We start from the raw sequence: 23,819 nt of genomic DNA on the forward strand, positions 1-23,819 counted from the left end.
TCTTTGGGGGTTGGGTTGACATTTTATAGAAATTTGCTTACAAATGAATAGGACAAAACTAATTGGATCAAATGGTGCTCATTCACTGAAAAAGAAAGAAAACATAAAAATAACCACCTGTATAAATGCACTGTACGTAAGAACATGTAGAGATTTGTTTTTAAAGAGTAACTGCTTCTCACAATGCCGATGAGTTTGAGTCTTTAATTTTACAGGGAACAAAGTCTAAAAGGCTAAAATAATTTCTTTGTTTTTAATTCAATTTACCTCTTTTGAATATGCTATGTGAAAAAATGCCATGATATGTTTTTGTAACAAGAATATGACCAATACATAGTGAGGTTAAGAAAAATGAGAATAAGAAACCTGTCTCAGTACCTGTATTGCAAACCATAATGCCCCAAAGCAGAGAGAGACAGAGACAGGGAGACAGGCAGAGCAGGAGAGTGTCTGTGATAAAGATAGGATGGGGAGGGTTGTGGAAGGTAAACTGGAGTCACTGATGGTGGGAAATGTATACTGGTGGAAGGATGGGCGTTGGAATACTGAATGACTGAAACCCGGTCATGATCAACTTTGTAACTCTATCTCATGGAGACTCAATAAAAGAAATAACAAAAATTATTTTTAAAGAATATATAAGAAGTATATAGAGAACATAAAAAAATAATAAAATTCATGCAGCCCATACTGTTTAAAAAGAAATGAGAATAAGAGAGCAATAAGCAAAGTAAGGAGTAAGGAATAAGGAATGTGAGGAAGCTCATACCTGAATCCTGAGTAAGAAGACTTGCAGGAAAGACAGCAGTTGAAATTTCACCTGACAAAGATTTGCATCTCGAAGAAAGCATTTCAGGCATTAGGCAAAGTATAAAGGAAGATATCTAAAATGAGTGGATTATATAGCAAGCAGTCTAGTTAACAAGATCCCTGGAAAATGCAGAGGAGAAATAGTGAATATTTCTGAGTCATTGTTCCATGTGTTCCTAAGATCAGCCAGTTCTACATTCCAAAGATATAAAAGTAAAGACACACTTGTTTCTTAAGGAATCCATGGGTCAATAAGTTAGCAATGCACACTGAGATCTTTGCTAGATTAATGTTGCAGACGGGGAACTTTCTGGACAAAAGAAAAAAAATGTCTGGTTTTGGAAATATATTGGGTTATGGCATGCATTGGGTTTTTTAATTCAGATTCTGGAATAAGTTGAGTTTTTGATTTTGTTTTTTTGTTTGTTTCTGGGTCACATCTGGTGGTTCTTGAGGATTACTCCTGGCTCAGAATGAAGCAATTGCTCTGAGCAGCCTCAGAGGACTATATAAAATGCCAGGATTGAATCCTGGTCTGCCAGGTGCAAGGCAAGCACCCTACCCACTGTGCCATTGTTCTGGCCCAAAGTTGAGTTTTGGAATCAGACTGCTAGATCTAACTTTATTAATCCTTCTTACCTTGCTCTTAACATGTGACCTTGGGTAGGGATATTTCCTGGGTGTGGCAGTTGTTTTCTGTGTCTTAGTTACTTCATCTGTTGGATGGTGATATTAATAATACCAACTCACTGCCCTGTTAGAAGACTGAAGTGCTATTACGTATGGATTAGCACAATTCCTGCCAGTTAAATCACTTGAGCTAAATTTTATGATACTTATTAATAATACTTCATTCCCACTATTCTCACAGCTATTGGAGGAGGATTCAAAGAAATAACAATAGCAGCAACCATAATTTCGAATTTCCCCAAGAAGAGACTGTGCTTAGAGGTAGTGGTAAAAGAGAAGTACAGACAGATGTAGGATGAATGCCAAAGTATAGGAGAACAGAAGGACTTCCAGAATCTGGGTTAGATGGAATTATTAGAAAGAAAAGAGCTAGGGGGCTATGGCTTCAGTAATACAAACAGTTTAGAAATAGGAAACTTAAAAGTCACAGTTTAAATACACAAAAAATTGGTAGATTCAAAATTTCAGAGTTATTTACACATTACATTAACATTATAGATAGGAACCATATACCAACAATCAGTCCACGTACTTTAAAAAAAAAACAGTGTTTCTGGAAAAGCAGCTGAATAATCAGTGTCACTCATAGGAGTGATCCAGGAAATATGCAAGGTACCATTCATTGAGTTTTGTTTTTTAATTGTGGGATTTATAAAGTGCCTGGGGTTAAATCCAGAAATTCACACCTGCAGAGTATACACGATGCTGCTTGTGACACATCCCAGCCCCTGATATCTCTGTTGTAAGGGGTGAATCAAATATGAAAAGGCTTGAAGATCGCAGAGAAGAGAACATTCCCAGTCATCCTTGGAAGATAACGAATGAAAGCCAAGTTTTTTTTTGTTGTTGTTTTTTCTTTTTTTTAGAAATCCAAATTCTCTCTTATATCCCTCAGCTGCTGCCATGTAAGATTACTGGCCTAGGTTTACAGATTCACAACTAATCTTGGATGACAAGCCACTAAAATTCACAGGAACACCAGACTAGGACTGAAAACTGCGTACCTACAGACAGGGATGGACCAAGTCCCCAAAAAGCTGCCAAAGCACCAAAAGCTGTCTCAAGACCAGTGGCCCAACTCTACTGCTTCACCACTAATCTCTGCAGAGACATCAAACTGATAATATCCCAGATGCACCAGTTTTCAAACTGAAAACTGGGGTCTTCTTGGAGTCGGGACAGTAGCCTCATCCCCCATAAATACTTACTTCCAGAAGCCCTGGCAGCCGCATATCCCATAGCTGTCTCTCTGTAAACTCATCAACCCAGTTCTACAGATCCTGGAGTTCCTGGAGTTTGACACCTCCAAATTCCACAATACTGACATCCCAGTAAGAACACACCAAATTAAATGGGAAAGCAATATAGAAGCCAACTAATATCAATGAACAACAACAACAACAAAATAACAGAAGGCTCAACTAGCAACGACTTCTTGGTAAATCATCTGGCAAGGACTTAATGGACCCATGGTGAGCAATAACAATTTTCACCAACTTTCTTTTACTTGTGTCTTTTTTTTTTTGCTTTTTGGGTCACACCTGGCAATGCACAGGGGTTACTCCTGGTTCTGCACTCAGGAATCACCCCCTCGCAGTGCTCAGGGGACCATATGGGATGCTGGGAATCGAACCCTGGTTGGCTGCATGCAAGGCAAACACCCTACCCACTGTGCTATTGTTCCAGCCCCTACTACATGTGTCTTTTGATAATTTCATTGCCCATTTAGTTGTAACAAGCAATAGAAACCATTGCTTTGTGCCTGATAAAGGGGCAGTCCTGAGCAGTGCGTGGTAAATGGGATAATGGTGGAGGGAAGGTTACACTAGTGGCAGGATTGGTGTTTGAGTATTGAATGCCCACAACAACTGTATTATGAACAACTTTGTAAACTTCAGCATTTAAATAAAGAAAAAATTTAATTAAAAAATAAATTCAAATACTCTCTCATCATCTGAATTCTATAATTTCTCTAATGAAAGTCAAGGAAAGAGGCAAATGACAGAGAAAGGTGATGCATAATGGTTCCAAAAATATATAAATAATTAGTTCATGTGAGTGGAAAGAGAAATACCTAAAAGCATCTCTATGGCCCCATGCATACATTTTCATAATCAGAGACACAAACATGGATCATCCACAAAGAAAGACCCTTCTAAATTTTTCAAAGTACATACGAGCTTTTTGGAAAAATGCTATCATAAAATGCAAACTTGCAAGGTAAAATAGAAGATTTCATTACAACAGCGTCATAGCTACTGTTCATATTAACATCTCCAAGTCACTTCAATCCCTAGAATTGGTATCTTGGTTTACATATAAATACTTGTCTGGATTTTAATATGCATATATTTTTCTCATTATTATGCTATTACATTCAGCTTGCCTGGCAGCATCTTAAAAGAATTTATATTGCTATCAATGGCAGAAAACAATTTAGCCAACTGAATAGAGAAGGAAAAATGTTACATCTATGTATTGGGGTTGGTTATGGAGTCATTAGTTTAATAACTCATTTTCTCAAAACTTGAATAATTTAAATGCATTAAAAATGATACAGCATTAAAAAGTGCATTCTTAAAATGGTAAACACTGGATCTAGGATCTGAGTTTGTAGTTATTACTTATTTAAAATAAACAAGCATTCCATTGAGATATGGTCTCATTTTCAGGAATGGTCTATTAGCAGGCAGCAGTGAGCACAACAATTAACCATATCAGCACATTAAAACCTAATGTGTAAACTCAACATAGCAGCAAACACATCCTACCATGGCCTATTAAGTAATCAGAAATGATTGTAGATAATTAGCTTGTGAACAGCTGCATAAACTCCATTTTTTTTACTAGACGTGGAGACTTCAAGTGGAAGCAAGGTTTATCAGCTATGTCTTAAAAATGGAAGGGGAGTGCCACAATATGACAAAGTTAGGGATCATTTCTAATGTTTGATGGGTGCACTGCCATTTCACTTTTCTTCTAATAATACTTCTACTGTTCATGATGTTGGATAACATTGGGTTGTCCTTGCTTCTCTCTATGGGAGGTTAGGTTTATTGAACTACCCCCACAACAGTGCCCCTGAGGAACACCCAATTCCATCAAGCACTAATAATCTTATATTGCTTTTCTATTTCCTTTATGTCACTTGCATGGTTTAGCTATGTTCTTTTTGTATAGGCACAGGAAGACAGTACATGCTATGCTTTGTAACATGGGAGTTATTGACTCCAAAATAATATTTACTCCTGGGCATAAATATTTACTTGACTTAAGCCTCAGATGCCCTTAGTTCCTAGCACTCCAAAATCGGTTCCAAAAAAGGGACTGGATGACCCAGTGCAAGCTGTAAGCTACCCTGGAATCGAAAGGGGGCAAGATAAGCACCATAAGTATAGTAAGTTAAGAGCATGGTCATGGGACAAAGTCTTCCATGAGCCAAAAAGAAGTAACTGAATAAGGACTCTGCTGGGGTTAGGAAAAACTAACCTGGTCTGAGGACTGTAGTCTGGAATATATAGAGTGATGTCCCCAGAAAAAGCCAACATTTAAGCTTAATATATCTCTTACTGTGTTCATACAAAATGACTATAAATGTTATAAGAAGTAAATTTACTGTGATTGTTTAAATGGATTACTAGCTGAAGAAAGGATAAAGCAATACACCCTGGATGGAATCCTGCCCTTGAGCAGATCTCCTAATAGCGCTGCACTGTGGCACTGTCCTCCCATTGTTCATCAATTTGCTCAAGCAGGCACCAGTAACATCTCCATTTGTTCCTGTCTGCTTGCTCCAGGAACACAAAGTGAGACTTGTTGTCACTGTTTTTAGCATATCAAATACGTGACAGGTAGCTTGCCAGGCTCTGCCATGAGGGCAGGATACTCTTTGTAGCTTGCCAGGCTCTCCAAGTGGGATGGAGGAATCAAAACTGGGTCAGCTGCATGCAAGGCAATTGCCCTAACTGCCGATAGACACTGTGCTATTGATCCAGCCCAATGCTAGTAATCTGTAGTAATCTCCTCAAATGAGATTTTGTCCTTGATTTAATCCCCTAGAACTTCCCCTGAAGGAGTGGTTTTACCTCTGTTTGTTGTTATGGCAACGTACAAATACCACCTATGTGTACAAATAGTGTACAAATAGTACACTATTTGTACAAATGTGTAGTACACTGTGTGTACAAATGTGTAGTGCACTATGTGCACACTATGTGTACACTATGTGTACAAATGTGTACAAATAGTACAAATACCACCTATGTGTACTCCAACCCTTCATGATCTCTATATAACTATGCTGTAAGGAGAAAGAGGACTAAAAAGACTAGATAATGATGAAGATTACGACTAGATGAGAAACAGTAGAGGACTGTGCCGTCTACAAGGAGACTAGGATGATGGAACTATGATGACTGAAATTACAACCAAAACTACAACTATGATTGTGCAGTAAGGGAAAGATTGGACTATGCTGTGGAGGAGAGAGGAATAATACTAACCAACCAGCCTGAGGACCAGTCCCTGTTACTCCATTCCTCCAGTCCTTGGTCCATCCATTGCCGTAGGCTGGCCAGGGGAAATGGAAATTCTGTAATGGAAACCATGGAAGACAGGAGAGTCCCAGCGATCAAAAACTTTTTTTTTTATTAGAAATTGAAATGGGAAATCAATTAGTGAAATTTCTTTAATGAGTATGCATTCATACCACTTGTATTTAGTTCAAAATTAATTTGTTCAACAGATATATACCTTGTGAATGATATTATATTCAGCCCTATATCTAAATAATAATAAACATATATAGATGCATTTGGATGAATGCATGAACATAAGAAATATGTCTTATAAAATTTAAATGTAGTTTCCCCATTTATCCTCAGCTTTCACTAAAAAAAAATACACTATGGATCAAAAGAATTATGCTTACTCAATGCAGGTCCAGAAAAACTGCACCATCATAAAAAGGACAATTACAAACGTTAGGTTTCTTCAAGTTTAAGTATTAGATTTCTTAAAGTTAAAATATTACTTCTTAAAGTTAAAACTTTGAAATGTTTAGGTTCTGTTAGATTGTCTTCAAGCAATTTCAATGACCAAGTTCCTGCAAGAAGAGAGGTGATTTACATGCAATCTCAGGTTCTTTTGGTTTTTTTTCTCCCTTTGAGTTTTTCGACAATACCAGGCAATGCCATCAGATTTCTTATTCATAAAATCCTAGAAACCAAATCTCTAAAGGAGATGGTGCAGTAGCAAACAAAAGTATCATCATTGATGTTCAACTCTTGGATGATATTTTCTGAACATGTGCACTGAAAACTTGTATCATGTGAAATTACATTTGGCACATTCATTGTTTTATGACAGACATTCATTTTCATTTTATTCATTTCAATGCATTACTCATAAATAGATATATGAATAGATAAATGAGTAGATAGTAAGAGAGGAGAGAGAGATGGGGAGATAAGGGTAATTCAGAATGATTTTATTCACAGAAAATTTTCATTAAAATCCACTATATGTATTTTACATTTGCTTTCTCTCATTAGCTTTATTTTCATAAGCATTTGATCAACATTTAACTGTCTGTTAAGCTAAAATCATAATTGAAGAGTACCCCATAGAGTTTAAGATCTGTTGAGGTAAATAAGCATTCAGAATAACAATTATATATACATATATATGTGTATATATATATCTATATATACATATATAGAGAGATATACATGTATATATATAGTTGGGTAAGACAAGATCTGTGCTGGAAGGGCTGGAGCAATAATAAAGCAGATAGGGTGCTTGACTTGCATGTGACAAAGCCTGATTCAATTCTTGGTAGTCCATGTGGTTTCCCAAGCTTGCTAGGAGTGACCCCTGAGTGTAAAGTCAAAAGTAAGCCCTGAGCATTGCTGGATATAACTGTCTCCCCACCTCCCGCATCCCCCTGGAAAAAAAAAAGTGGAAAGACACATAGCAAAAGGAGAAAAGCAGAGACACCGAAGGACTACAGGAAGGTAGCACACAGGAGGTAACTTTTGTTGAAGATGAGTTTGCTAATCACAAAGTATAGGAGAAACCTGTGGATGAAGAGTTTAAGCTGTTGGTCATGGAAAGAGGATATTGTGCTACATATATTAAAGATAACTAGAGCTACAGTTAATCTACTCTGGTAATTGTAATGAGTTCCATGCAACTCACTCATCGCAAACTTTAATTAAATTCAAATGACTGTTTCCCGCCAAAATGAAGGACTAAAATGACTGTCTTTACTTTCAATGCATGGATGCTGGCATTGGGAGCATCCATCGAGGACCTGATGGTGCAAGTGTGGAAGATCAAGTACGACATCATTGGTCTGACTGAGATGAGAAGGCTTTGATCACATCATGCCATTTTAGACACTGGAGAAGAACTGTTCCTCGGAACATGCGACAAAAGAGGTGTCGGTGGTGTCAGTGTCCTTGTCAACACAAACTTGGCCATGAGCATTGATTCATTCGAATGCCTAACAACCCAAATCAGACAAATACACTTAAATATATGTGGCTCACTGTTGGCAATTTCTGTCTTCATTGTCTACGCACCAGCATCCAATTACAATGAAGAAATTAAGAAGTTCTACATGGAGCTGGAGAGTTCTATAAAGAAGACCACACCTTCTACAAGATCACTGTCAGTGATTTTAATGCCAAGATAAGACAAAGAAGATCGGCCAAAAAACTCCACATCGGGACCCATGGCCTAGAATGGAACGAACAGGATGAGAGACTGTCTGAGGTCATCATGTCGACCAAAACCATCCATGGTAACTCACAGTTCCAGAAAGCTGAATCTAAATGTTGGACATGAGAGTCTCCGGGTGGGCAGTTCCACAATGAAATTGACCACATCATGTTCAAATGACGTTTTTGCCTGACCAATGTCACTGTTGTTCAAAAATTCCAAACAGGATCGTACCACCATCTCCTTCGTGCAAAATTCTACTTCACGGAGCATAGAGAAAGGGCTGCAGAGCTTAAGAAGAGAACTCCCAGAATGACCACCAACTCGGAGCTCTTTGGCAGTCATTGAAGCCCTAGACAAACAGGGCATTCAAACAATACATTAGGATCCTCCGTGAGCTGTATTATGGATTCACTACCAGGATCTCACCATTTTACAAGGAAATGATCGTCCATAGCAAGAGAAGGGTTCGGCAGGGTGATACCATTTCACTGAAACTCTTCAGTGGCAACCTCAAGAAAGTCATGCAATGATTGGAATGGGAAGGAATGGGAATATAGATAGATGGTCGGCAACTACACCACCTGCACTTCGCTGATGACATCATTCTAATAACATCAAACAGCCAAGCGGCACAAATGCTATACAACTTCAATCATGAGTGTGGAAAGGTCGGACTGCAGCTGAATCTCACAAAGACAATGTTGATGAGAAACGGGCTCGTTCCTGACATTCCATTCACTCTCAACAGAACACACATCTCTGAATGCAGCAGTTATGTGTACCTAGGTTGAGAAGTCAACATGATGAATGAACTGGCACCTGAGTTGAGCAGGAGGAAGAGAGTGGCATGGAATGCCTTCAAGATTATCAAAGAAATAGCTAAGAGGATGAAGAACCTCTGGCTCCAGGTATATCTCTTTGATTCCACTGTTCTTCCTGCATTAACATATGCCTCAGAGACCTGGGCCCTACGAAAACAGAATGAGAATGCTATTCCAGTCTCCCAAAGAGGAATCGAAAGAGCTATGCTTGGAGTATCACGCTTCACTCAAGTGAGAGAAGGAATCCAGTGTTCTGACCTCCATCTATGGTCAAGAATAAGGGATGCTGTCTTGTTTGCCAAGTAGTTGAAAATCAGATGGGCTGGACACGTAATGCGATTTAGAGATGACTGCTTGACTAATGCCATTACTGACTGGATTCCTGAGACGTCAAAATATCACATGACCACCTACCTCCAAGATGGCCAGACTTTCTCATCAAGACTCTGAACAGGCCCTTTTCCATGCCCCACGTGTGTGCCCTTTTTCCCATGACTGCCCCCCACTGCCAGGCAGCCAAAGGAGACTTGGGGGAACACCTGCCCAAGTTCCAGCCAACCTCCCACCCACCTCTTCAGGACCCCACCCTCCTCTTGCAGGTTCGTCGGGGAGCCAGGGATCATGTCCCTTACCACGCCCTGCATGTGCACCCCTTTTCCCACAGCAGGCCCCAATCACCGGGCAGCCAGAGGAGAATTTGGGGAACATCTGCCCGAGTTCCACTGGACCTTTCAACCAACTCTTCAGGGCACTGCCCTCCTCTTCAGATTTCTAGGTCATAGAGTCCCTGGTACCGGCTGGAGTCGTGGCCTCCATGTAGGGAGCATGGCCTCCTCAAAAGTGGGTGTAGCCTTCTGTGTGGTGGGCAGTGCTAATGCCACTGCAGTTATATTTCCCACACCCAGCACTCTAGACTGACATCCCACCCTTCATCACCTAATTCTATGGAAAAAATCCTGGCCGCCTCAACTACAACACAACAATAATCCACTGGCCTACTCCAATTCTAACAAAAGACCAGTATGCAAGAAGCTGTAAAAGCCCTATATAAAAGAGCATCTCCTCCAACACTTCACTAGATGACCATTATAAACCACAGAATAATGCCGGAGAGAAAGGACAGATTCTAGAAAGAGAGAAGGGTGACCATCATCGATCGACCTTATTCAGAATCCTTTCCTACAATAAGAGGGCACAGTGCTAGTGAATTCCAAGGTTTTATCTTTAGACAACCACAACAGTATGAAGAAACAGCACAAATCTCCACTACAAGGAGAGGATGAAGAAAAGAGTCCCGAATCCTCAACAGAGGTTACCACAAATATGCTATCTCCAATAAAGAATTCCAAGATGAAATGCTGAAGATGTTCAAGGAACTACTGATAGAATAAATGGAGGAGCCATGCAGAAAATTAAAGGAAGAAATGAAACAGTGGAATGGATAGTCGAGAAAATACAGGAAGAAATGAGAGCAAAATAAAAAAGCTACAAAAAGAAGTGTCACAAATAAAGGATTTGGTACATGAAATTAAAAACTCAGTGGGTGCCCTCAGCAGTAGAATAAATATAGCTGAAGTAAGGATCAGTGAACTTGAAGATGAACAACAGAAATCACATAGGGAACAATAAACAATGGGAAAAGACCTCAGAAATAGCTCTAAGGAGAATAAGAGATCTAGGGGAGTACGACAAGAGGAACAACATTAGAATCATTGGAGTACCAGAAGGACAGAGAGGTAACCCAATGAAAAAGCCACGGTGAAAGAAGTCATTGCTGAAAAGTTCCCAGAGTTAAAGATTGCAGACATCCAGAGGATGTCAAGGAGCCAGAAGGCTGCCAGCTAAAAGAGACCCTAATAAAAACACTCCAAGGAATATGATAGTGAGAATGATGGATGCTGTGGATAGAGACATAATACTGCAAGCACCAAGGTCAAAGAAGGAAATCACATACAAAGGAGCACCCCTTAGATTTACAGCAGTCCTATCAGAGGAAACCCTCCAAGTCTGAAGATAATGGTGGGATATAGTGGGAAAAAAACTCAATGAAATGAATGCCTCACCAAGAATACTTTATCCAGCTAAACTCTTACTCAAACTCGATGGCACGATACACCATTTTGTAGATAAACAATGGCTTCATAGACTTCGAATCAAATCTAAAAGAAGGATTAAAGGGGCTCCTGGAAGATACGAAGGAAAACATTGATAAGCACAACCAACCCCTACAGAAAGATGGCACAAAACCCCATGATAATAATCTCTATCAATGTCAATAGTCTAAATGCATCAATCAAGAGAAACAGAGTGGCAAAATGGATACAGAAACCGAAACCAACATTCTGCTGTCTAAAAGAAACTTATCTGAACAGTCAGAGCAAACACAGACTCAAAATTGAAGGATGGAAAACAATCCTGCAAGCAAACAGCTCCCTCAAAAAAGCTGGGGTGGCCATAGTAGTATCCGACAACATAAATTTCAGGTTGAAAAAGATGAAAAGGGACAGTGAAGGCCATTTTCTATTTACAACAGGAAGAAATTACACTCTCAAATGTATATGCACCTAGTCAGGGACCATCTAAATACTTAAAACAACTGCTAACAGATTTTAAGGAGGACATTGCTAGCAACACAATAGTAGTTGGGGACTTCAACATCACCTTATCACCTCTGGATAGATAAACAAGAACAAAATTCAGCAAGGAAACATTGGCTTTGAAGGAAGAAATAGAAGAGAGGGGGTAATAGAGCTATACAGAGCTTTACACCCCCCAAAGAAAGAATACACATTCTTCTCTAGTGCACACTGAACATTTTCCAAAATAGACCATGTGCTAGCCCACAAAACACACCTCAAAGAATCAGGAAGATAGAAGTAGTATCAACCATCTTTTCAGGCCATGATGCACTGAAGATAGAAGTGAATCACACAAAGACATAAAAAAACAAATCAAACACCTGGAAATTAAACAACTCAATGTTGAACAACAATTGGATCAAGAAGGAAGTCAAGAACAAAATCAAAAGCTACCTGGAAACAAATGAGAATGAAGATACGAGCTACCAGAACCTATGAGACACAGCTAAAGCCATGCTAAGAGGAAAATTTATAGCATTGCAAGCATTCATAAGGAAGGAAGAAAGGGCCTACATAGATAACTTAACCTCACAGCTCAAGATCTTAGAAAAAAGACCAACAAAAGGAACCCAAATTTGGCCGAAGGAAAGAAATAATAAAACTTAGAGCATAATCACAAGCGGCTCTCCAGCACGGCCACAGCCCCAGAAGCACAAGGACTTAATGCAGAACCCAGCAGCTTGGAGCAGAAAAGTGAATGGACTATGCGTTAATCCAGGCCATCATGTCTGCCCGGAGGGGAAAGGGTGTTGCCCCATTCGCCCTCTCCTCTCTGGAAAGAAAGATGGCGGCCGCATGGGAGCCTTGTGGACAGCAGGTATGAGCCGGGGGTGTGAGGGCGACTAAAACCTCATGGGAAGGGGGGCGTTCCGGTCCGTCCTTCATGCCCTACCGAGGCCACCAGTTGTCCCCCACGAGCAGCTCTCCGGCACGGCCACGGCCCCAGAAGCACAAGGACTTAAGTCAGAACCCAGAAGCTTGGAGCAGAAAAGTGAACGGACTATGCATTAATCCAGGCCATCATGTCTGCTCTGAGGGGAAAGGGTGTTGCCCCATTCCCCCTCTCCTCTCTGGAAAGAAAGATGGCGGCTGCCTGGGTGCCTTATGGAGAGCAGGTGTGAGCCAGGGGTGTGGGGGCGACTAAAACCTCATGGGAAGGGGGGGCGTTCTGGTCCGTCCTTCACACCCTACCGAGGCCACCAGTTGCCCCCCACGAGTGGCTCTCCAGCACGGCCATGACTCCAGAGCACAGAAACCAATCTCCTAATTATCTGACTCTCAGTAGAAATACTTCCAGGGTTAATTAGTAAAATAGCGGAAATCCAAAACCAACATTTAATTCTTGAACCCAGCTGTAGAAAGCGAATCACTTCACAATGCTTTTTCAGCATGTCTGATTTGGGGGGAGGTGGTAAACTCTAAATAATAGTGGTGCATCTTTTATTGAAACAATGAATCTAACCAAAGCAGATAGAGTGTCAACCAGAATTCATCTGCCATGCAGGCATTGGGAGGGGTGGGGGGGTGGGGTTTTATTGGGGTTCTTCGTGGTAAAAAATAAGTATTGGTAAAGGGAAAGGTGTTTGATATTTGCATGACTGAGACCTAAACCTGAAAGCTTTGTAACTTTTCCCACAGTGATTCAATAAATAAATAAATTATTTAAAAGAAACTTAGAGCATAAATTAATGATGTGGAAATCTCAAAAACAATCTGGAAGGTCAATGAAACCAAGAGCTGGTTCTTTGAGAAAATAAATAAGATTGATAAACCAATAGCAAGACTCAAAAAAAGAGAGAGAAAAAACCGAATCAGAAATGAAAATGAGGACATCACAACAGAAACCAATGTAATTCAAAAGATCATCAGAGACTACTTTGAGAGTCTGTATACCACAAAACAATAGTATCTAGAAGAAATGGATAAATTCCTGGGTTCCTATAATCTCCCAAGATCGAACCAAGAAGACTTGGGATACCTGAATAGACCCATTCATATTTAGGAAATTAAAACTGTAACCAAAAGTCTTCCCAAAACAAAAGCCCAGGTCCAGATTGATTCACTAGTGAATTCTTCCAAACATTTACAGACCTTTTGCCAGCTCTCCTCATGCTTTTCCAGGAAATTGAAAAAACAGGAACTCTCCCAAACAGCTTCTATGAATCATATATCTCCCTAATACCAAAAGCAAACAAAGAAACCACCAACAAAGAAAACTATGGGCCAATATCCCTGATGAACACAGATGTGAATATTCTCAACAAAACATTAGCAAATAGAATCCAACAACTCATCAAAAAGATCATACACCATGACCAAGTGGGATTCATCCCGGGGATGCAAGGATGGTTTAATATTTGGAAATCGGGGCTGGAGCAATAGCACAGCGGGGAGGGTGTTTGCCTTGCACACAGCCAACATGGCCGACACAGGTTCGATTCCCAGCACCCCATATGGTCCCCTGAGCACCGCCAGCAGCAATTCCTGAGTGCATGAGCCAGGAGTAACCCCTGAGCATCGCTGGGTGTGACCCAAAAAGCAAAAAAAAAAAAAATGGAAATCAATCAACATGATCCATCATGTCAAAAAAAGTAAAGATAAAAAGATATGATCATATCAGTAGACACAGAGAAAGATTTTGACAAAATCCAGCACCCGTTTATGATGAAAACTCTCACCAAAATGGGTTTTGAAGGAACTTTCCTCAAGATAGTCAAAGCCATCTATGACAAACCCATAGCAAGCATTATCCTCAATGGTGAAAAACTAAGGGTCTTCCCTCTAAGATCAGGGACAAGACAAAGATTCCCACTATCACCACTTCTGTTCAATATAGTACTGGAAGTACTTGCAATAGCGATTAGGCAAGAAAAAAGCCATTAAAGGCAGCCAGATAGTAAAAGAAAAAATCAAGCTCTCACTATTTGCAGATGATATGATACCATATCTCAAGAACCCTAAGTCCTCTACCAAGAAACTCCTAGAAACAATAGTCTTGTACAGTAAAGTCGCAGGGTATGAAATCAACGCCCAAAAGTCTATGGCCTTCCTATATGCAAATAATAAGAGAGAGGAAAGTGACATGAAAAAAATAATCCCATTCAAATTGTGCCCCAGAAAATCAAATACCTCGGAATCAGCCTAACTAAAGAGGTAAAGGAACTCTACAGTGAAAACTAAAAAATGCTACTCCATGAAATAAAAGAGGACAAGAGAAAATGGAAAGATATCCCCTACTCATGGATAGGAAGAATTAACATTATCAAAATGGCAGTACTTCCGAAAGCATTGACAAATTCAATGTGATTCCTATAAGGATACCAATGACATTCTTCAAAGAAATGGAGCAAACACTCCTGAAATTCATATGGAACAATAAGTCCCCACGAATAGCTAAAGCAATTCTTGGGAAAAAGAAAATGGGAGGAATCAACCTCCCTAACTTCAAACTCTACTACAAAGCAGTAATAATAAAAACAGCACTGGAACAAAGGCAGAGCTTCAGACCAATGGAAAAGGGTTGAATATACTGACATCTTCCCCCAAACATATGATCATCTAATCTTTGATAAGGGAGAAAAAAATGTGAAGTGGGGCGAGGAAAGCCTCTTTAACAAATTGTGCTGGCAAAACTGGACAGCTACATGCAAAAAAAATGGGCTCAGAACTCTGCCTAACACCATGTGCAAAAGTAAGATCAAAATGGATGAAAGAGCTCAAGAACAGACCAGAATCCATAAGGTACATTGAAAACAAAGTTGGGAAAACCCTCCACGACATTGAAGCTAATGGTATCTTCAAAGATGTCAAGCCACTGGCCAAACAAGTGAGAATAGAGATAGACAAATGGGACTATTTTAAACGAAGAAGCTTCTGCACCTCCAAAGAAACAGTGACCAAAATACAAAGACAGTCTACAGAATGGGAAAGAATATTTGTCCATTACACATCCGACAAGGGGTTCATATCAAGGATGTACAAAGTACTGGTTGAACTCCACAAGAAAAGAACATCCAAACCCATCAAAAGATGGGGTGACAAAATGAACAGAAACTTTCTCAAAGAAGAAACTTGCATGGCTAAAAGGCAATGAGAAAATGCTTTATATCACTAATCATCAGGGAAATGCAGATCAAAATAACAACTAATCATCAGGGAAATGCTGATCAAAATAACAATGAGATATCATCTCACACCACAAGACTGAGCCACATCCAAAAGAACAAAAGCAACCGATGTTGGCCCGGATGTGGCAAGAAAGGGGCTCTCCTTCACTGCTGGTAGGAATGCAGAATGCTTCAGTCATTTTGAAATACAGTATGGACAATTCTCAAAATATTAGAAATTGAGCTCTCATTTGACCCAGCAATACCACTATTGGGAATATATCCTGGAGATGCAAAAAAGTATAATCGAAATGATGTCTGCACTTCTATGTTCATTGCTGCACTGTTCACAATAGCCAAAATCTGGAAAAACCCAAGGGCCCAAGAACAGATGACTGGTTAAAGAAACTTTGGTACATCTACACAATGGAGTACTATGCAGCTGTTAAAAAAGATGAAGTCATGAAATTTACATACAAGTGGTACTGCATGGAAATTATGCTAAGTGAAGTGAGTCAGAAAGAGAGGGACAGACATAGAAAGATTGCATTCTTCTGGGGATTATAAAGTAACAAAATAGGAGACTAACATCCAAGAATAATCGAGATAAGTACCAGGAGGTTCACTCCATGGCTTGAAGGCCAGCCGCACATGCTAGGGGGAAAGGCAGCTCAGATAGAGAAGGGAACACCAAGTAAAGGGTGTTGAGAGGATCTTCCCAGGGTGGGAGATGAAAGTAGACTATAGACTGAACATGATTGACACTAATTGCCTGTTTGGCAAACCTCAGCAACCAAAAGGAGAGAGAGAACAAAAGGGAATGCCCTGTCACAGAGGCGGGATGGGATGGGGGGGGAGGTTTGCGGGGGGAGGGTGTACTGGGATCATTGGTTTTGGAGAATGGGTACTGGTGGAAGGATGGGTAGTCAATCAATGTATAACTGAATCCCAAGCACAAAAACTTGTAAGTCCACAACTGCAACTGTACCTCATGGTGTTTCACTAATAAAAATTTTTAAAAAATACTGATGACAGATTCATATATAAAGTATTAATTTAGTATAGACCTAGGTTAATACATATTCAATATAAACCATCTTTTATGTCCTCATTAGAAATAAGCATTAAGCTTGAACTAAGCCAGTAATTATTATTTGAACTATTGTTATTTGCAAGGTACAGTCTTAGCATGTTGGATTTAACAATTTATTGTAGACTATGTAATACTTCTCATCCATAAATAAATATATTTTGAATGTGAACTACAACAAATGTATTTTAATATAATTTTATTGCATATAAAGAATATTTTTGTGTAAAATAAAATGCAATAGCTGATGCTTCTTGATCTGTTCTCTCCTTCCAAAATTAAATACTAGTAATAGATCTCCATTGTATCATATATATATATCTCAAGCATCCTGTTGTTTGTCGATTTCCTCTAACAGGCACCAGTAACGTCTCCTTCTTCCTAGCCCTGAGATTTTAAGAGAGCCATTTCAATGCTCTTTCAGGATTAGGACAATGAGACTCATCATTGTTACTGGTATTTGGCATATTGAGTACAACACGGGAAGTTTGCCAGACTCTGCCGTGCGGGCCGGATACTTTTGGTAGCCTGCCAGGTTCTCCAAAGGAAAAAATAGGATAATAAGATATTATTGGGCTACTAATTAATATTTTCCATTAAATTAAACCAAAAGCATGATATATTCAACATATTAGATGCCTATTTTATAGTTCTTACATCAGCTCCATTTAGACCTTGAGGACCTCTTGGGCCTGGAAGACCAGGTGGACACTGCAAGAGAGGAATGTTAAGATTTACAAAACTGGGAATTCAATGCAGTTCAGTATTTTATTTTGTAATTTTGAAAACTGGCCTGGAGAGATAGCACAGTGGGTAGGGCTTTTGCCTTACACGCAGCCAACATGGCCGACCCGAGTTCGATTCCTCCGCCCCTCTCGAAGTGCCCGGCAAGCTCCCGAGAGTATCTTGCCCACATGGCAAAACCTGGCAAGCTACCCGTGACGTATTTGATATGCCAAACACAGTAACAACAAAGTCTCACAATGGAGACTTTACTGGGCCCGCTCGAGAAAATTGATGAACAACAAACGGGAGGGCAGTGACAGTGAATTATGAAAACTAAATTTCTTCTGTAAAATTATAGAAAATGAAAAAAATACCCTGAACAATCGGTTTGAGGCTCTTTGTGTTCCTGGAGCAAGCAGATGGGCTACACTAGCATGCGACAGGGATGAACGGAGACGTTACTGGTGCCCACTCAAGCAAATCAATGAGTAACGGGATGTCAAGTGATCAAGTAATCAAGTGATCAAGTGACTGTTTCCTAAAGAAATGCTAGAAAATACACAAAGGAAAATGTGGTATCAACTTCATGTTAGAATGTCATGACTTCAGGATAAGGTCCAGTCATATCTGCTCTTCCAAGAATCCTTATGCAATCTCAAAGTTTCCAACTACTGTTCTGGAGTAAAATTATTACAAAATATTTGAATGCACTCCTAGAGTAACATGCAATCTGCTCATTTGAAGTATGTGGCAATCATTAGAAAACTGACTTGAAATGAACTGGGAATCAAGATGAAGCAAAGGAAAGAGCCACAGCTGGACGAGGGAAGCAAGAGACTCCATTTCTAATTCCAGCTTTGCCACTAAATAATTGTCATCATTGTCAATAAATAATGTGTAACAGCCCAGATACTGAACTTCCCTTGCCATTCAGTGTTGTCAGTCACAAAATGTGTTGGTTGTATCAGAGGAGTTCAAAAACTCTTCTCCATCTCTAAATTATTGTGGTTCTGTCTGGTGTTGAGCATTCTTCGCATAATTAAATAATTCAAACCCACCCGGTTTGTCGACAGATTGCTTTCCATATGTTTGCCCTTTGTCTGTTTTTTGACACTCTAGGTTTTCCACCCCATCACTTTTAAACCTTTTTCTCTGTCAATTTTTTCTCTTTCCGGTGAGTCATTTCAGCCACAGCACAACTGATGAAAATGAGATCCTCTTTCTTGTATACATAGTAACTCCCACAAAGAAGCCTTGATTAAAACTCCCCAACAGACTTTTAGATGAAAACAAAACCCAGCGCATTCATCTCGGCATGTGGAACAGTCTGTCTTGAATGTCAATAGAATAAGTCACAGGGGATAGTAAGTAAGAAGAAAACCGTTTCGGGGAAGTTAACATTGGGAAGAGGAGATTACAGAAGCTAGACACCCAGGGGATGATTTTGGATTTCTGTCTGGAGTGGGTGTCTTCAAATGTTTTCTGTCCCTCACTCTCTTTCTTTTTTCTTTTTGAAAATTTATTTTTTTATTTTTATTGAATCACCATGAGTTATACTTACAAAGCTTTCATGTTTGAGTTTCAGTCATACAGTGATCGAATGCCTATCCCTCCATCAGTGTACATTTTCCACCACAATGTCCCCAGTATCCCTACTCCAGCCCCCCATCCTACCCCTCCCCCTGCCTCTATGACAGACAGTTTCCCTCTTATTCGCTCTTCTTAAGGGCATTATGGTTTGCAATGCAGATAATGCCCTCTCTCTCTTTCTCTCTTCGCATTGCATGTAGTTGGTGATTTTCTTTCTCTTGAATTCTTTCAGCACCAAATCTTACCTATGTAGAACTGCCAACTTTCTCCAAAGGACATAATTTATGTGCCCCACCCCCCAAACCCTTAGCATAACACTCCACAAACAAATACTTTCTCACTAGGAATGTAAGGAATACACTCTTAAATGCCCAAGCCTTTATAATCCTGGCCACCGTCAGTCAATTGAATCGTCCTTGTCAAATATTTTATCTGCATTGTTCTAAGAAGGTAGTTTTCCCATGCACCTATTTGCTGCTTCATCTGCTTCTGCTCCCTCTTATGATCTGTGACTAGGGAGCTAACATACACCAGCATTCTCCTTCCACCTTACACAGTTCAGTGTTTTAGCACTCTATATTTTATGCCCTGGCACTCTGCTCCTAACACGTTCCTAGGTAATGCGGCTGCTGCCTGAGCGCCCTGGAGACCCACTTAAAGCATGTGCATGGTTGATCTAAAACTTTTCAATCACCCTTTTCTGCCTCAGATAGGAAATTACAGGAGAATGCTCTATTTCAGCATCACTTTGCAATCATTCCACCTTTATGCCTTATGGTCTTGCAGCCCCAAATTGGTCTTATCAGCTCTGGCTGATTGTCCAGGACTTTGCAATGAGGCTGCCACCAGAATTCCATGCCAGTGTTCTCATTTTGTTTCCGAACTGAACATAGATAATTTAGACCCGTGGTCAAGTCCAATGATGTAAAATCTGCAAAAGTTGCCATTCGTTTTAAGAAAGATCAGGCGGGGTTCACTTCTAAATAGTCTTTAGAATGTGTGTTACCTTATATTCCTCTCTTAGAGTCACAGCTAAAGTAACACTAATAATTATCTTTCTAAACACTCTCAAAGTGAATCTGTGTTTTGCTACAGATCTCTCGGAACTACTTCTCCTCTACCTCATTCACAGTATGAGCCTATTTTTACTCTTTGTATTTATTCTTAACTTCCTTCATACCTTTCCCCTTTATCACTGTATCACTGTTGTCCTGTTGTTCATCTATTTGCTTGAGCAGGTGCCAGTAACATCTCCATTCGTCCCAGCCCTGAGATTTTAGAAGGCTCTCCTTACTCGTCCTACCCAACGGTGCCATATTGGAGGCTCTTTCAGGGTCAGGAGAATTAGATCCATTGTTACTGTTTTTGGCATATTGAATACATCACAGGGAACTTTCCAGGCTCTGCCATGCGGATGGGATACCCTCAGTAGCTTGCCAGGCTCTCCGAGAGGGACAGAGAATGTATGTAAGAGAATATAAGCAAGTATGTTAAAATCAAACACGTTTGCAACTTTAGGTACATCAGTGGGCTAGACTATAAGAGGTCGCTTCCGGGAGCTTTGTTTTATAGTCTCTGGATCTTGACCATTGATGGGATAATACGACAGTTTGTGGGTGTGACTGCCAAGCTACTGGAAAATGGGGATCTGGGTGCAGGAGGCCCAGTCCCTATCTGATTAGGCTTAGAGATCTCAGCCCTGGGTCCCGCATACCTGGGTTCCTCTGCTGGTTCCTTCATGCATGAAGCTCGTCCGAGTGTGTGGAGAGTGGCCTTGAGCATGGCTGTGGCTGCGTTCTGGAGGTTTTGAGCTGCTGGGATTCTGCTTGGGGCAGGGAGGGAAACTCAACCCTCCCCCCTCTAAGGGACCCTGGTGAAGACAACCTGGCACGGGGACAGGAAATTCTGTGTTGCTCTCTTCAGGGAGTGGGTTGAGTTTCCCTCCCCACCCCAAGCAGTACCCTGGCAGCCAAAAACCTCTTCCCCTTTATCAGATACATATAAATCTACCAACAGGCTAATGAAAAGAGCTTTCCTTAAACCTCTTCATCATATCTGGGGCACCTGCAATTTTTTTCTATTCAAGTAAATTCCAAATATTTTCTTCCTAAGAAATTAATACATTTGTCACTGGCCTCTTAAGTGAAATCAAACTAGTCTCCAACTCCTGGCCGGGTGGCTTGAGTAGGTATTGTCTACAAGGTGTCTGGACTCACATCCTCCTGTGCCTTTATTGCTTGTATTATTGTTTGGCTTTGATTATAATTCTCAAAATGTAAGCTTTGGGCCTCAAAACGGAAAACAATGGCTGCATGACTCTCCCATGTACCCTTTCTTTGTAGGCAAATCTATACAAGAATCAAGACATCTTTGAAAGCCAAATTATTATGGCAACAGTGACATTCGACCTGTTGGCTGAGGCTGCACTTTTGACACTGGAGGGAGCTGGAGACCCAAATCCTGGCTTCCGGGGCTCTCCATTCTCTTAGAGACACAATTCGACCCCTTCCATCACTCCATTCTTTTGATAAGTTATTATACAATGATTGAGTGGAGACTACTTCACCATAATTGAATGTGTGCCTGCTTGATTGGGTTACAATTTCATCCATTCTCTTTGAACAGACTGTTGCTGGAAATATATAAATTCAATCAAGTCTGTGCTATCCTCCTAGTCCACACCTGGCATGGCACAGGGTTTACTCCTGGCTCATGCACTTAGGAATTACTCATGGAGGTGCTCGGGGGATACTATGGGATTCTGGGAATTGAACCTGGGTCGGCCTCATGCAAGGCAAATGCCCTACTCACTGTGCTATCACTCCAGTTCCTAGTACACGGTCTTTCTAAATTTCTCCACATATTTTGGGCTTTCCCTTAGACAGTGTCATGTCTACAGGTAGCTAATCTACTCCATTATGCTTTCAATTATTCTGGCTTTATTTTCAGAGGGCAACTTCAGCTCAAACGTTTACAGTAAGTTTACTGCACTTTCCAGTCTCCATATTGTACCTGTCAAGTTCATTCTGAGGCTGGTGGCCAGGACAAAATAATGATATAGGAGCCAGAGAGATAGTACAGTGGGTAGAGCACTCGCCTTGCACACAGCTAACCCAGTTTCAATCCTCAGCACACCATATTGTCTCCAGTGCCCTGCCAGACTGATCTCTGAGCACAAGGCCAAGAATAAGCCCTGAGCACCGCTAGGTGTGGGGAGAGGAAAAAGGGTAGACAAGAAGAGAAGAATGGTAGGAAGTTTCCAAAAACTCAATTTTAGCTTTTTTTTTTAAAAAAAATTCTTTAGTTTCTATTCAACTTCTGACTCATTTTTTCCAGAGTAAGGTACAGTGTGTGAGATGATACCGCTGACTCACATCCCTCCAGAATCTCTGTTGGAGATGACAAAGGTTCAGAGACAAATACTCTGACTCCACAGATTTCTGGTCAGCAGTTTGTGGACAGAGTAGTTCTTTCAGGAGGCCAACAGAACAAGGAAAGAGGTTGAATGTCTTTGTAACTTTTATTTTACAGAAACTTCCCCTGGGTAATCCTTGGAAGCATCCCTCCCTATAACACACACACACACACACACACACACACACACACACACACACACACACTTTCCCAGAATCCCTCCAGAGATATTATGGTATACCTAAATATTCACTAAAAATGTTTGTCCCTGAACATTCAATGCTGTATGAAGGAATTCATGGTAAATAATAATCAGCAACTGAAAGTCTCCTAGTCTATGAAAAATGGTTGTACTGGCCTCAGTTACTTTATATGGTGGTAAGTTACTAGAAAACTTGAAATTCTAGTTTTACAGCACTCTGATCTGACTTCCATTCATACTGTCATGTTCACTCCCAAACTCTCTACCAGGTCCGTGTCAAATTGTTTTCAACATCGAAAAAGAAGTGTAATACTTAAGGTCAATATAGACAAGATACTTTCAGATTATTTCCTCACACTTTCCTAATCTTTAAGACATATACTTCTCTTAATACATAACCTAAAACTTTCACATGAAGGACAAAACATAAAAAGACAAACACTCACTATAGTTTTTTATTTCAAAAATAATTTTTCTGATGTATCACACGTTCATTCCTGAAAGGCTTATTTCTGATTATTCTCTTTTTCTAAATGAGTGGCCATGCTATGTGCACTTCAAAGGTCACACGAAATACTAGCATACCTCTCAGGTCACTCACTAAGAGAACTTATAACATGTGTATTTTGAATCATGTATCCAATATTGGCATGGCAATGGAACACTATGTGGGCAAGCAAAATATGTGTTAAGGGGGTGAGATATAGGTTCCAAGTCCAAATGCTCTCTCTCTACAACTCTTGTTTTATTGTTGTTTTTGTATTCTCAATACCTTAAAGATGAGAAATCAGAATTTGATTTTAATTTCACTATTTGTACTTTTTTATTTTTTTAAATCATGAAAGTGTGTGGTGTTCTACATCTCAAGACAAAAGCAAAACCTGAAGGCAGAGAACAAGGTTGCTTATTGGCATTCATTCTGATAATAGCTAGGCAATAAAGGAAACTACTAGAAGCAGCATTCAAATGTTATAGACTTTCCTATTTTATCAAGTTTTATTC

This window comes from Sorex fumeus, unplaced genomic scaffold, assembly GCF_029834395.1.
Source record: "Sorex fumeus unplaced genomic scaffold, SorFum_2.1 ptg000024l, whole genome shotgun sequence".
Taxonomy (NCBI): Eukaryota; Metazoa; Chordata; class Mammalia; order Eulipotyphla; family Soricidae; genus Sorex; species Sorex fumeus.